This window comes from Leptidea sinapis, chromosome 8 (genome assembly GCF_905404315.1).
Source record: "Leptidea sinapis chromosome 8, ilLepSina1.1, whole genome shotgun sequence".
Classification (NCBI taxonomy): domain Eukaryota; kingdom Metazoa; phylum Arthropoda; class Insecta; order Lepidoptera; family Pieridae; genus Leptidea; species Leptidea sinapis.
In genome coordinates this window covers 5,289,053-5,297,578 of record NC_066272.1, presented here as the reverse complement: position 1 = coordinate 5,297,578, position 8,526 = coordinate 5,289,053, and the positions used below count along the sequence as shown (strand labels likewise).

General features: G+C 33.1%; 1 long non-coding RNA gene across 1 annotated transcript; it reads left to right on the top strand.

The window, feature by feature from the left end:
* Positions 1 to 2,375: 2,375 nt before the first annotated feature.
* Positions 2,376 to 4,771, top strand: LOC126965821 (uncharacterized). The gene is made up of 2 exons (XR_007729611.1): positions 2,376 to 3,014; positions 3,226 to 4,771. It is a non-coding gene; the product is annotated as an uncharacterized LOC126965821 (long non-coding RNA).
* The last annotated feature ends 3,755 nt before the right edge of the window (positions 4,772 to 8,526 follow it).

The window sequence follows — 8,526 nt, the reverse complement described above, 5'->3', positions numbered from 1 at the left end:
AGCTTTAGTTCCGTCCTAAAACAGACAAATAAGGTAGGTGTGTGTAGGTGTCGGAGATTCATTGCTCTGTGAACGGCTGGATCACTTGGCGTTGCGTAGAGACGTTGCTTTATTTTGTGTCTTCTACGGCATTTATCACGGGGAGTGTTCCGAAGAGCTGTTTCACCTGATTCCTGCCGCCGAATTCCACCACCGCACGACACGCCACAAGGTAGGATAGCATCCCCACCATCTGGATGTGTGGCGGTCCTCCACAGTGCGGTTTTCAAGGAGCTTTCTTCCACGTACTACAAAGCTGTGGAATGAGCTTCCTTGTGCGGTGTTTCCGGGAGGATACGACATGGGTTCCTTCAAAAAAAGCGCGTACACCTTCCTTAAAGGCCGGCAACGCTCCTGTGATTCCTCTGGTGTTGCAAGAGAATGTCGGCGGCGGTGATCAATTAACCCGGTGTCACCAGGTGACCCGTACGCTCGTTTGTCCTCCTATTAAATAAAAAAACAGGTGTTTGTAGATAATGGTTTTAAAATTTATTGAAATTTCTCTCTTAATTTTCTTATTACTAAATTGACTAGGACTATATATAGCGACTACCTATAGCACTATATATAAGAGTATATCAGGATAACAAGGAAACTGTAAATATATATGAAAAACATATTTTATTTTTTCTATATGTTTATGAGTATATATTTTATTTTATAGATATAGTTATACTGTCGTGTGTTCACAGTACAGATTAGACTCAGTTATGGGTTATATCTAAGTAAAAAGTATAGTGTATGTTCATCTCCCTACCTAAAACAAAGTCATATTTAATCAATTACATCAAAAACGATACGTTAGTTTAGCCGTTAAAGAGCAACAGTCATTAGTATGAATTAGAAATCAAAAAGTTATGTTAGTTGTGGAATAATCTGTAGTTTCATAATAAACCGGGAAACATCAGTTAATTAACAAATAACCGCTTTTAATCCATACGCACAGGAACGAACAATATTCTGCCCGGTTGTGTACAAGTTGGTTAGCTAATAAACTATGTTTGTACATTTTATAGTAAAATCGAAACAGTTCATGAATTAAGAATATGAATTATTGTCTCTGATTAATGCGTAAATTCAAATAAAATGATTATAATCTGTCTATCGAGTCGATAAATCATCAGAATAAATTTAATAAAATAATTATCCCATATAATATCCCATATAATTATAAATAATAGGCGTTAGTCTTTCTATAAGTTTTTTTACCAGTGGCAGGCTCCTTTGCACAGGAAGCTGGCTAGATGTGTAAGCACTGTGTTTCGGTTTGAAGCGCGCCAAGCTAGTGAAATTACTGGGCAAATGAGACGTAACATCTTATGTCTTAAGGTGATGAGCGGTATTGTAGTGCCACTCAGAATTTTTAGGTTTTTCATTAATCCTGAGCGGCACTGCATTGTAATGGGTAGGGCGGATCAATTACCATCAGCTGAACGTCCTGCTACCGTCCCTTATTTAAAAAAAAGTATTAATGGTAGGAGAAAAGTATTTCATTTTTATTGTGTTATTCACTTATTTTTTGTTTGATTATTAAATATTTTGTCGGAAAACGATAAAGGCCAGTTACAATTTAAATAGAAATGTTGTGACAGACCAAAACTAAGTAAAAGGCTATTAAAAAGACTTCAAGAAGATGTTCGATTAATTAATTATAATTTACATTTTAATTTGATTAGGTATATTTTTTGATTTTCTATTTTGCTAACTCTGAAGAAAGTGCAAACTGTGAAAGTTGGAATCGCCAACTTTCACCCCTTGGTGAATAATATACTATTGTACTACTACTATGATGTAAATATTATTCATTCAATGAAAGTATAACTGTTATGATTGTACTATGTTCATAGCGAGGTTATATTATAATCCCGTGTGAGTAACGGTAGCGAGTGTTCTGCCTGCAACTCATTAATTTAGCCCACGCCGTCTCCTGCCTCGGGATTTCTGGAATTACTTCTGTTTATTTGTGTGTAGATTTTAATAATAATTGCTACATTTGTAAGATGTGTATTCACTTGCAATTTGTATAGATTAGATCTGTATTGAGCAGCTGAAAATTTATCTTTGAAGATTTTCTTACTTCTGGAGAATCTGTTTTAAGAGAGAAAGAAATATTTATTAAGAAATCTTATTTACATCTAACCCGTCAAGTTGGAAACACAACAAAAAAGATTTTGTTCATCTTCAATAAAAAACCAAATCTATTGAATTAAAAAAAATCATGTTTTTTAACTAGAATATAGAATATTTAATCCTCACCTAAATAACGATATAATAAAAAATAAATAAATGACGCAAATGTAGTGACGCTCGGAATTGTATTTGGATTTTCCAAGAATCCTGAGCGGCACTGCATTATCAATTACCATCAGCTGAACGTCCTGCTCATCTCATCCCTAATTGTCATAAAATAATAGGCTTTGCTGATATTTCATATGATACTGTAATTAATCAGGAACAGAAGAGGTATAAAAAATTACCAACGGTTAGTATTATTTCATCAATTAGTATCCTTGTAAAGAAAAAAAACCGTGTGGTGTCGTGGGACAACAGATAGGAACGAAATTCCTTATTATAAGAATATAAATTTTAGTGATTTACTAAACAAAAAAAATGGGCAGTTTCCACTGAATTCCACTGTCTAAAACAAAAAAGTGTGTGTATACTTACGTATGCACGCAAGAAGTTATACTTCTTTGGTAGTAACAAAACAAATCCTTAAAAATATTTATTAGTCGTGCTATTCTACGTTTGTAGAAAGAACAATATTGTTAAAATCGTGAAATAAATTATTAAATATTAACAAATACGGTTGTATTGGCTTGAACCCTTTGCCTGTCCTAATAATGGACGACGAAACTAAAAAAAATAATTAATGTCACAAACGTCAGAAAATTTCTCAAAACTTTTATTTTTAGATGTCGTTGTGAGCGCGCAACGTAAAGTCAAAGAAATTTATCTTCAATAACATCAGAAAGGTATACATAATGTACGTTTTGCTTTTATGTCAATGTAATTTTGCAGTTATAAACCTATTTAAATATGATTTAAATATTCGTTTGTTGTATTTTGGTTTGGTTTGGCCTTGTTACCAATGCTCTAAATAAATAAAATAAACAATCAATGTAATTTGTCAGAAATGTGTCAAATGTCAATAATTATTAATATAATAATAGTCTTACGTTCCAGACATTTTCTCCCGGTTAGGGTCCGCATCGTCCCATAAGAAACTTCGTTCCAAAAATTAGAACATGAAGTCAATGAAAAAGATCGGAGGATAAAATTTGGGACATGGCTGGAACAAGATGGAGAAGAAAGACGTGGGACAGAGTTCTGTGGATAAGTTTAGGGAAGAGCTTTGCCAAAGGGAAAACTGACGTAATATCGGTTGCTACTGCTAAATTAGGCAGCTAAAATTTGAGTTATTATAGTCAGTAAAAATACAAGCGTATACACAAACAATCACTTAAGGAGATACAGCAAGATGAAAGAGAAGTCGTAAATAGTCAGCCATGGCTCTCTAATATTTTGAATATTTAAATACAAGCTAACACATACAGTGACAAATCAAAATCCAGTCAGGTCTTCTATACGCTACGTGGTTAGTAGTAATAACGGTTTATTTAATTTATACCTAGACTAGCTGCCGCGACAGACGTTGTTCTGCAGATGATAAAAAAATACTGTTTTATAGAAATTTGCCAATAATATTTCAAAACATCAAGAATTATTTCGTAAAAAATGCTCCCTGTTGTAATAATGAAATTGTTTTACAGCGGAACTGTCAAACCGTGCGTCACTAAATTCTCTCATAGAAAATATGTCCATACAAAACAAATATTGAAAATAAAAACTCTTTATGGGTCCCGAATCGAAATTAAAACTATTCTATCTCTCAAGTTGGACCAAACAGCACACCATGAAGTAATCCCCATTCAAATCCGTTCATTAGTTTAGGAGTCCATCGCGTACAAACAACGTGTCACGTAATTTATATATATTAAGATTTTGGCAAGCTAATTTCTGTGATTATTTATTATTACAAACCTATTTAAATCTTCTATTCCAATCGGTTGATTACGTATCTTAATCCAAGGCAAACTACTACTCGTAAGTATAAATTGATGCAAAATTACTATCAATATAAATGGCTGGTCTAGAAATTCGCCCTCCATTGCTTATCTTGATACTTCAGCTTGTCGGCGTATGTTGACTTGGAAACCTTAACCAATTAGAAATGCTGTAAAATATTCATGTTGATTGGAGAGCAATTTGCAACTTGTTTAGATTCTCTTCGTCACAAGCTTAAGGTGGTGGTCCACTGGAATGTAAAAAAATCAGTTTTTAAAAACATTGACAAATGCCAACTTACAACATATACTTGAACTATTACAATTGAAAATATCCTGCTTTTTTAAAAATTTCAGGAAGAACGATTTTTAAATATTACTATTTATAACAGAACACTGCAATTTTAATTTAGATTATATATCTCCAATTTATGGCTTGATTTGGAGATCGAACGTAAATACGAGGCAAAGCGAAACGTCAAGCTAAAGAGAGTTCAGGATGGATTCTCTACCAAGGGGATACAGACCATTACTCATTTGAAATTTGTAAGAGAAAATAGGAAAAAGCAAGAAAAATGTACTCGTTTTATCATATTCCTTTTTATATCGGCAAAGAAGCAACGATAATTATTTTTTATTTGTAAATATTAAGACTTTTGATGAGAGCGCGTGTTTTTTTTAATGAAAATAAGGGACGAGACGAGCAGGACGTTCAGCTGATGGTAATTGATGCGCTCTACTCATTACAATGCGGTGCCGCTCAGGATTTTTCAAAAACCCAACAATTCTGAGCGGCACTACAATTGCGCTCGTTATCTTTAGACATAAGATGTTAAGTCTGATTTGCCCAGTAATTTCACTAGCTACGCCGCCATTCAGACCGAAACACAGTAATGTTTACACATTACTGCTTCACAGCAGAAATAGGCGCCATTGTGATACCCATAATCTAGCCCGCTTCCTGTGCAAAGGTGCCTCCCACTGGTAAATACCCACCACTATAAACCACTGTTTATCCAATATAATAGCGCATATCTAGTCTACAAGTACCTTAATCAAGAACCTGGTTTGCATCGAGTTTAATATCACCAGACGTGACCTGTTGATTGCCGGGATAATAATTTTATTCTATTACATGAAGTAACTGATAGTATCGGTAATAAGAGTAGCAAGGAGTTAACTAGTGGTTTTAGGTCAGTTTCTAGCTTCAGATCGCATAGCAAGAGATTGTGATGATGATATGGGTATTGCCTCCTTATAATTGCTAATAATATGTACCAACATAATATCTTACATTTTACACGAAAAACTTAACTATATATTTCTGACCAAAATCTCTAAAATAAAAAAGCATTTGAGCTAATTTAACTAAACTGACCTCCTGGCATTTGTTTATCAGTTCCTGGCAATTTAAAGTTAGTTAAATGGATACCCAATTAATCGTTATAAGATGTAAACTGTATTGATAAATTGAATGTGATGGTAGAAGCCGATTCACCTCAAACTACCAAGGAACTACATAGTTTGATGTAAGAATGCCCACAATTACATAAAACAACGTTAATTATTATAACAGTATATAATTAAAATGTGTGAATGTGTTTTTACAATAGATTTAGACATAGAACCGCAAGGAAGTATACTGGGTCCACTTTTATTCATAATCTACATACTCGACTTACCTAGCATAACTTCTTATAACTGTACACTTTTTGCTGATGACATCTCTATTGTAATTAAATGTAACACTGAATGGCTTACTGAAAATAGCCTGACTTATATTCACATAAAAAAAAACAATGTTTATGCAGTATTATATTAAGAATGGGAAAGGGATATTAATGTTAACAATTTATCATTATGAGAATATTAAAGAAACAAAACATGTAAATTTTCTTGGTATTACTTTAGACAGAAACTTGTCCTTCAAGTCACATGTTGACAAAATAAGCAAAAAATTTAACCAACATCTATTTGTCCTCAGTCGCGTATCAAAAACAATAGGTGAAAAAAACAGCGCTAATGTTTGTAATGCTACTGTTTATATTCACAATAATTGAACTACCCCCTAAATAGCTGGACCGATATTGATGATTTTTTAGATTCTCAATACAGTCCATAAATAGTTCTCCTACGTATGTTAGTGATGGATCTGGACCGATTTTTCAAATTTAACACGTGTGTACAGGACACCGTCTGTCGGGTCCGCTAGTAAATATATAAATACCTACACCTAAATACATAAATACCATACCAAAAGCATAAATGACGATCCCATGAGATGTCAGAAATGCATAGATAACGAGGACAAGTTATACTTCGATTTAAAAAATATATTTTAACTAATAAGAAAAAAATATGTTATTCCCCTTAAAATACAATTCGTAATGTATTCGTATTATATATTATTCTAATTCTTATAGCAGGTATGAAAACGAAAATAATCTTAAGCCAACGTAGCTTTTGCCAATTATGGGAATAGGCTTTATGATGATTACATATGGGTATAATTCCGGCTGTTGCCTCGTCACAAACATTTTTCCTCATTCAATTTACGTTGATACATTTCAGCGCGTTACATCGTCAGCAATCGCAGTTAATGGAATCGTGTGTTACATAAAGTATGTGCCACACCGTAAGCATTTTCTGAATAATATTAATGATATTATTGTAATGCTATAGACCCACACTCCTTAACTAGCTATAATAATAATAATAAATCTTTATTTGTTGCAAAAAAAATACAATTTTGCTTAAAATTAACCTCGACCCCCAAACTAGGACAGCCCGTGACATGGGGGTCTGTCTCTTCCCAGTTGTGCATTGTAAAATGTCAAATAACAAACATCAACATATTTTAAGGTCTAACAATGGAGGTTATGCAACAAATTATGAACACAAAAACTATTTTATATATAATTTAGGGCGTGTGTTGTGTGTTTGTGTGTGTATGTGTATGTGTGTGTGTGTGAGTATGTTTTTAGCTTTTAATTTGTCATGTTTTATATTTTTATCAGGCTTCCATTTGCACTATTGACTAAAGTTAAAAATTCATTTATTTTTCCTAACCTAATCTAACGCCACTAACTCTTTAATTCAACGAACACACTGCAATATATATGTACACACTAAATAAATGTCTGGTAATTAAATATATTGTTCAAACTTTAAAACTTCATATTTTTATTCTGTTTAATTAAAATTTAACGTTTAGCCTTTATTATTTTCGAAATTAGATCATTTCCTGCCATTATTTACAAAATAACAGTTGTGTTAAATCAAAAATACTGGAATGGTTTGTTAAAAAAAGAATTGCCTTGTACAAACTGGATATAGAGCCGACGGTTATTTTCAAGATACTTCATTAGCTAGGTATCAGTTATATTATGTTTGTATATCGTAGTATCGATTATTATATCGATACCAACATATCCTTAGGACGGCCGCCTGCTGTTAGAAATAAAAAGGCTGTTAAAGGAGAAATCAAAATCTTCGACGTACCATTAAATAAGAGTAGAATCATGGTGCTTATCCGGACCTTACAGAACATGCCCTAAAATAAATCAATCCCTAGACATAAAGAGAGTGCCTCGACCAAGATGCTTGCATTCCTAAAACGCGAGAGAATAGTACAGAAACATATTTTGAGCTGACGAATTTGACAAGTCAAGTGCTACGTGGTCTTCGTAATAGGCTTGTCAAAAATGTGCTTTGGACTTTCCAGGAAGATTTCCGAAACTAGTGGGCACCGACACCGACAAAAACGTGAGTAATACAGTATTAATAAATAACCAGACATCAACTTGATGAATATATTCGCGTTCGAGTGCCACAGAATAAACAACAATCCAAAGAAATAAATAGAAATTAAAAAAAAATACACGCTTTTTATAGAAAACCGAACTTATAGACGATAGATTAAAATATATAAATATCTTATTTTTGAAATTGAACTAATTTATTGTACTATTTTTATCAAATTTATATATTGTAAATTGGTCTTCGATAAATCTACGAAAATTGAACGAAATCTGGCGGTTTAAAGTGGGTCTAAATCACGCCCAAATGAGTCGGTTCCAAACAAACATACATACGTAACTTGTGGCTTTCTGGGGTTATCCAGAAATTCCGCCGGAGAGTTTGGTTACATTGTTAAAGTTCTTGCAATAAATAATATTAATGTGTTTGATAGCCTGTGCTATAATATTATCGCATTTGGTGTGCCACTCGCTTGACAGAAAAATGTATAAATGGCATGAGCTGAAATGCGAGTGTCAAAAGACTTTTGATTTGAAACCGACACATCGTAAAATGACACGAGTTTCGTATTAAAAGTCTCTGCAAATTTAAAAAAGTATAATATTTAATATGCAGATGGAGTACAAACAAGTATTAGGGTCAACCGATGGTAAGTGGTATT